Below are 7,130 nucleotides of genomic sequence, written 5' to 3' on the forward strand. Positions count from 1 at the left end.
GCAGCCAGTCGTCAATAGATCTAATTATTATCATTATTGTTATTTCAATGCCATAGTAACACCTATGATGATGACCCACACGTAGCTATACCCCAACAACTACAACTGCTACTACAGCTGCTACTGCTACTGCTGCTGCAGCTGCTACTACTACTACTGCAGCAACTACTGCTGCTACTTCTAACAGTTAAAATAACAATAATAATACCGTGATAATAATAATAATAGTAATAATAAAAATTTAATTATTATTATTACCTTTTTCGACTCTGAAGATTCTACCATTGAGTTATTCCATTCCGGATTTTCCTGCCCCTGTAGCTGTTGTTTTCTAAAAATATTTTTGTTGTTATTATTATTGTTGTTATTGTTATTATTATTATTATTATTATTATTATTATTATTATTATTGATGTCGGGAACAATATACTTGGGTTGTTGTCGTAGTCTGACGCTACTGGAGCTGGCTTTTTTGTTGTTGTTGTAGCCGGAAATGTTGACGTTGTTGTTGTTGTAGTTGTTGATGTTGTTGTTGTTGTTGATGTTGTTGTTGTTGTTGATGTTGTTGTTGTTGATGTTGATGTTGATGTTGTTGTTGTTGTTGTTGTAATTGATGGAGTGAATGGAGTGAATGACGAGAGAAACATTTCCTCCCATTTTCAATTTTTCGACACCCCCGCCTGCAACTTTCTCCAGAATATTAACTCCACCAATCACCAGGCCTTTAATTAGGTAATTATAATAATTTATTATAAAAACGCACGATTGCGTCATAAGGTTTTTGAATAATTAATAAATTATGTTGGCGTGATCATTCGGGAAAAAATTAATTAATTAATTAATTAATTAATCAATCAATTATGTCAAAGCATTCTTGAATAGTAACTGTTCATTGTTCATGTTAATTATCTTACCGGCTATGTAACCGGAAAAAGATTTTTGTTTGTTGATATAATTATTATTATCATTACTATTATTGTAATTATTATTATTATTAATATTATTATTATCATCATCATTATCATTATCATTATTATTATTATTGTTGCCACCGTCACCATGTATGACGTCATCATTGTCGTCACCACCATTATGATATTTATAATTTTTCGTCACCATCATCCCCTTCTTTTTTCTTCTTCCTCTTCTCACTCTTTTATTTATTCTTCCCTCGTTCTGTCTCTCTATTATTGTGGCTGTTGATGTTGGTGATTTTTTCTTGGAGCCAATCTGAACGAACACCTCGCCTGGAGATGTCATTCTCTGGAAAGCTGCTGTTTTGAAAGTTTTTTAAATTTGTGTTGTTATTCAAAACTGACAATTATAAACAATTATAAATACCCAAACACACATACATACAAACAGATCGACACACAGACACACACACGCACACATACATACAAACAAACACACATACAAACACACACACAAACAAACCCACAAACAAACACACATACATAACATACATAAATTCAAACCGGAAAAATCAAGAAGTTTGCCACTGACTAGAGGAAAACTAGATCCCTACAGAAATTTTACAGTTTTTCGGGAAAGCGATTCCAGTGCTGCAATCCAATTCAGCAAGGAATTTAGGCAGATGGAAATTGTCGGCAAATTAAAACTTCAATGCAAATTCAAAATGTGGTTGATTCAGTTTGGGATGGTTATGAAGGAAGAAAAAGGAATGCGAGTTTAAATGGTTAACAGACGAGCTCGTGTGCAACGTAAGTAAGGCTTCCAATTACTCAACACTCCCAGATTCGGCTTAGCGTGTTACTTGGCTCGTCGATATAACTCACATCGTGATGTGTTTATATGTGAACTGTCTGGCACACCTGAATAATTTTTCAGTATAAAAGGAGGTGATTTCAAGAGCGAGGCAGATTGTTTGTTCAGCAAGAGACATCCAACCGGTGTCTCACTCGTTGACGGGAACTCCTCCTCTGAAGACTCTCGCTGAACGTTCGTTATGTTCGAGTTTTTACATACATACATACGAAACGAAACGAAACGAAATTTTATTTGCTCCATTAAATTAAAAAAAGAATTTAATGATAAGAAGCGGGCTGACCATGATAGAATTCTTATTGGAATTCATCGAGCATGGCCACCGTAACAGAAAATACAAATTATGTTTCTAGTTTTCTATATAAATTATACACCTTTGAATGTAATGGTCCGTGAAGGATTCACAATTAAAATCCAACACATACATTTATGTGTGTTTTCAATAAAAACGTTTTCAACCTATTTTTGAAGTTCTTGTGCATATTTTCATTACAAAAACCGTTTTTTATAATATAATTCCATACTCTTACATACATACATACATGTATGTGTGTGTGTGTGTTTATGTGCGTGTGTTCCATATTCTTACATACATACAAACATACATACAAACATACATACATACATACATACATACATACATACATACATACATACATACATACATACATACATGCATACATACATACATACATACATACATACAGTTACATACAGTTACGTACATGAGTATGTTTATAATTTCATCATTTATTGTTATTTGATCGGTCCCTTTATAATTTCTATCCGTACATTTATACATACACACACATACAGACGCACATACATACACACACATTTACATACATACAAACATTCATACATACATACATACATGCATACTTACATACAAACATACATACATGCCTATATACAATCGCATTATATTTGTTTATTTGCACTTATTTACGCTTGGGTTACTGAAGACAAACAATTGTATCATTTAATATGTTTTTGTGTATGTGTGTGTGCGTGTGTGTGTTTATGTGCGTGTGTGTATGTGTCGTTATATATGTGTGTGTGTGTATGTATGTATAAATGCATTTAAAGATGTTTCAGCATTTATATACGGCACTTAAAAAGAAGTCACATTTTAAAAATAATGTAAGTATGTACATATGAAAATAAAATGGAAATTCTAAAAAATTATCAAATTTATCATGAAAAAAAAGAAAAATAAAAGCAAATGATAAAACTAAAAATCAAAAATCAAAAAAAGAAACAGAGAGAGAGAGAGAGAGAGAGAGGGGAGAGAGAGGGTAGAGCGTAATGCCATCTAGTACCTGGATAGGCCCTACTGTCGACCAACTTTCCGTCCACATACATGGAAAGATTTCCCTCATGAGGGTGTTGATGATCTTTTATGACGTTAATAACGTGATACCTGACGTCACTAACTACGACGTCACTCCGAAGAACGAGTGCCTCTGATTGGCTGGAAAATTTGTTGCCCGAGTTTTTACTTTTGCTGGTTGTTGTGTTGGTCTTGTTGTTGTTAACGATATTATTGTTATTATTATTGTTGTTGTAATTGTTGTTGTTGTAATTATTATTATTGTTTTTGTTTTTTCTTCGCAATTTCGATTCGTGTCTGAATTTCAATCTGCCCTTGTGCTAGATTGAAAATTTTAGAATTTTTTTTTCATCATTATTGTTGTTATTATTATTATTACTATTTTTAACCAGCATCGTTATCATTATCTTTATCATCATCATCATCATCATCATCATCGTTATCATCGTCATCATCGTCGCCATCACAGTTGAAATACTGACCAATGAAAAAGCGGAAATAGTTCCGTGCCTATTTTTAACTTTCAAAAATTCTCCGTCCGTCACATGCTCTGATGACGTCATCAATCCGAAAGCGAAACCATCCATTGGAGATTTCCTGGGTGGCTTAATCAATCAATCAAACAAAATCAATCAATCAGCCAACCAATTAATTATTCATACGTTTATGCATTCGTTTCTATGTTTTTTCATTGATTCGTTCGTTCGTTCGTTTGTTTACTTTTTCAGTCATTCATTGTTGATCAGTCAATCATTTTTTCATTCATTCGTTCATTTATTCATTTGTACATTCGTTTATTCATTCATTTTATCATTTACCCATTCAACCATTCTGATTATAGAGCAAGATTAAATAATATTTATATATTTTCTTAAAAAATACCACAAATCTGCTCTTCTCCGATTGGCTGGAAATCTGTGTCAAGGTCATTGTTGGAGTAATGGGCGGAGTCAACTTGATTTTGAAGTTTATTGAGCCGCCCTCAATGTGGTACGTCACTCCATCTGATGGTGATGATGAAGTTGTTTATGGTGACGAAGGAGGTGACTGGGTTGGTAAAACTGATGAAGATGATAATGAGGAGATAGGAAACATAGGGTCACGGTGAAACATTTGGTTCTGTGTTATGTTTTAGTGTTCGTGCATGTATGATGCATGGGTTTGTGTGTGTGTATATCTGTGTGTGTGTGTGTGTGTGTGTGTGTGTATGTAAATATATATGAGATGTAGAATTGTGGTTGGCGATATATACGTTAAAGAGTTGGTTAGGGAATTTAACAAAAATTTAAAAGATTGAAGAAAATGAGCCTTCACAGTTTTAGCGAAAAATTTCACAATTTGGAAAATAAAAAAAACCCGTTTTAATCTTCATCATCATCGTCATCATCATGATCATTGTCATCATCATCATCTTCGTCGTCGTCGTCATCATCATCATCATTTGAATACTATCATGCGCAAAAGTCTTGACCTAGCCGTTTCGCTTCAGTGAATTTTGAAAAGATGGACTCACAGGACACACTCCTTAATTTCGTGTGTATGTATGTGTGTGTTTGTATGTTTGTGTTTGTTTGTTTGTTTGTATGTATGTGTGTATGTATGTATGCATGTATGTATGTATGTATGTATGTATGTATGTATGTATGTATGTATGTATGTATGTATGTATGTATGTATGTATGTATGTGTGTATGTTTGTGTTTGTTTGTTTGTATGTATGTGTTTGTGTTGTGTATGTATGTATAATTGTATGTTTCTACAAACTTCTTAAAAACTTATTCTAACAAATACATAAATTTCTGTCAATGTTTTAATTCATCTGTCCATCAAAGAAAAATTTAAGTAACATATATTCGAACAAAGAAACAAACAAACCTACATACATACATACATACATACATACAAAAATACATACATACATAAATACATACATACATACATACATACATACATACACACATTCACACAGATAAATATACATATATAGAATTAATGAACCATATAGACAATGCTCACTTTCATCTTGACAAAATAATAACCCATGAAGAACTTAGAATCACGTGTTTGTTTGTATGTATGTTCGTATGTTTGTTTGTTTGTATGTTTGCATGTTTGCATTTTTGTATGCTTGTTTATTTATGTGGGCGTTTTTTCGGCATCATCATTCTCATCTTATTAAAATTCAAGATGAGCATTAGCAAACATCCACAATTACAATTACTGCTACCTCTACTTCTACCATTACTACTACTACTACTACTACTACTACTACTACTACTACTACTACTACTACTACTACTACTACTACTACTACTACTACTACTACTACTACTACTACTACTACTACTATTACTACTACTACTACTATTACTGCTACTATTACTACTACAACAACAACTACTTTTACTACTACTACTAATGTTACTTTAACTACTACAGTTTTTGCGCTTACTTCTACTACTGCTACTGTGTTTGAAGTTACTTCTGCTACTACTACGGCTACAACAACAACAACTACTACTACTATTACACCAAAGAAATAATAGCGGTATTAATGGCGGCAGAGGTCGTTATCATTGTTGATTCATCTTTGGTCCCACGGTACCCAATTACAATGTTATTGTTAATTTTTCTTTGCTTATTTGTCTATGGTCGTTTTGATGTCTATGTTTTTGTTGTTTATGTCGTTTGCATTTTTCATTGTTTGTGTTTATATTATTGTTAATATTGTCTCTTTATCTGCATTCTTATACCTCAGTTGAGGACGATAATTGGAAATGATGATGAGGATGATGATGATGACGACAATGATGATGATGATGATGATGATGTTGGGTTAGAAAAAATAAAATGACCAAAAAGCCAAGATAATGATAATAACAAAAAAAAATCAAACAACACGTGACTAGTTTTTGACCTTCAGAGCACGTGACCCCGACGAATGACGTCATGGTGCAGTCGCAACTATAATCATGTCGCCCCTGCAGGCATTTCCCGCCATTTTGGCAAGTCGTGTTGGTGCATTGGTGAGGTGGTTCTAGAAAGTTCATAACAATAATAGCAACAATAATAATAACAATAATAATAATGATAACAATAATAATAACAAAACTTATGATGATGATGATGATGATGATGATGATGATGATGATGATGATGATGATGATGATGGTTATAATGATGATGACGACAATGATGATGACGATGATGATGATGATGATGATGGCGATGATGACGATGACGTTGATGATGATAATGATGATGATGATGACGATGATGATGGTGATGATAACAAAAATTGACAAAATTTTTCAGTACAACTTGTGAAAAATTTTGTTAAAGAAGCAACAAAAACTTTTACGCCAACTAAGACACCATTCTACGAAACATAGAAATAATAATAATTACAATAATTAATAATAATTATTATGATAATAATTACTATTATTATTGTATCAAATAACGTCACAAAGATATTTTCTATAATTCTTAATTCATTTATAATGTAATATATCAACAAAACCTTTAGAAATCTCTTTATTATCGGCTGTCGTTCAATTAACGAATTAAATTAATTAAATTAACAAATTGATCAATTAATTAATTTATGTATTTATTTGTTTAAAGAAAATGAATTAAAGTCTTGAAATATTTGAAATTTATGACATAAAATAATCGCGCATTTAAGAAAGCTCTTACAAAGAAGCGAAATGCGAAATAAAAAAAAAACGAACCCACACAGCCGGAAATTACGTCATATCTATGTTCCGGAAATACGATAGCTCTTCCGGTTTCTAGAAGGCTCTCTTCGTTTCCGTCAAGATCCAGAGAGGCCAGGCATCCTTTAAATCCGTGCGTTGAAGTGATGTGTTTGTTGTTGTTGTTGTTGATTGCTTTGATGTAGTTATATTTGTCGTGTGGTAAGCCTGCAATGGTTTTTTTATACACAATGTTAGTTAATCGTTCGTTCGTTCGTTCGTTCGTTTGTTTGTTTGTTTAGTCGATTGTT

This window comes from Helobdella robusta (genome assembly GCF_000326865.2).
Source record: "Helobdella robusta unplaced genomic scaffold HELROscaffold_71, whole genome shotgun sequence".
In the NCBI taxonomy this organism is placed as follows: Eukaryota; Metazoa; Annelida; class Clitellata; order Rhynchobdellida; family Glossiphoniidae; genus Helobdella; species Helobdella robusta.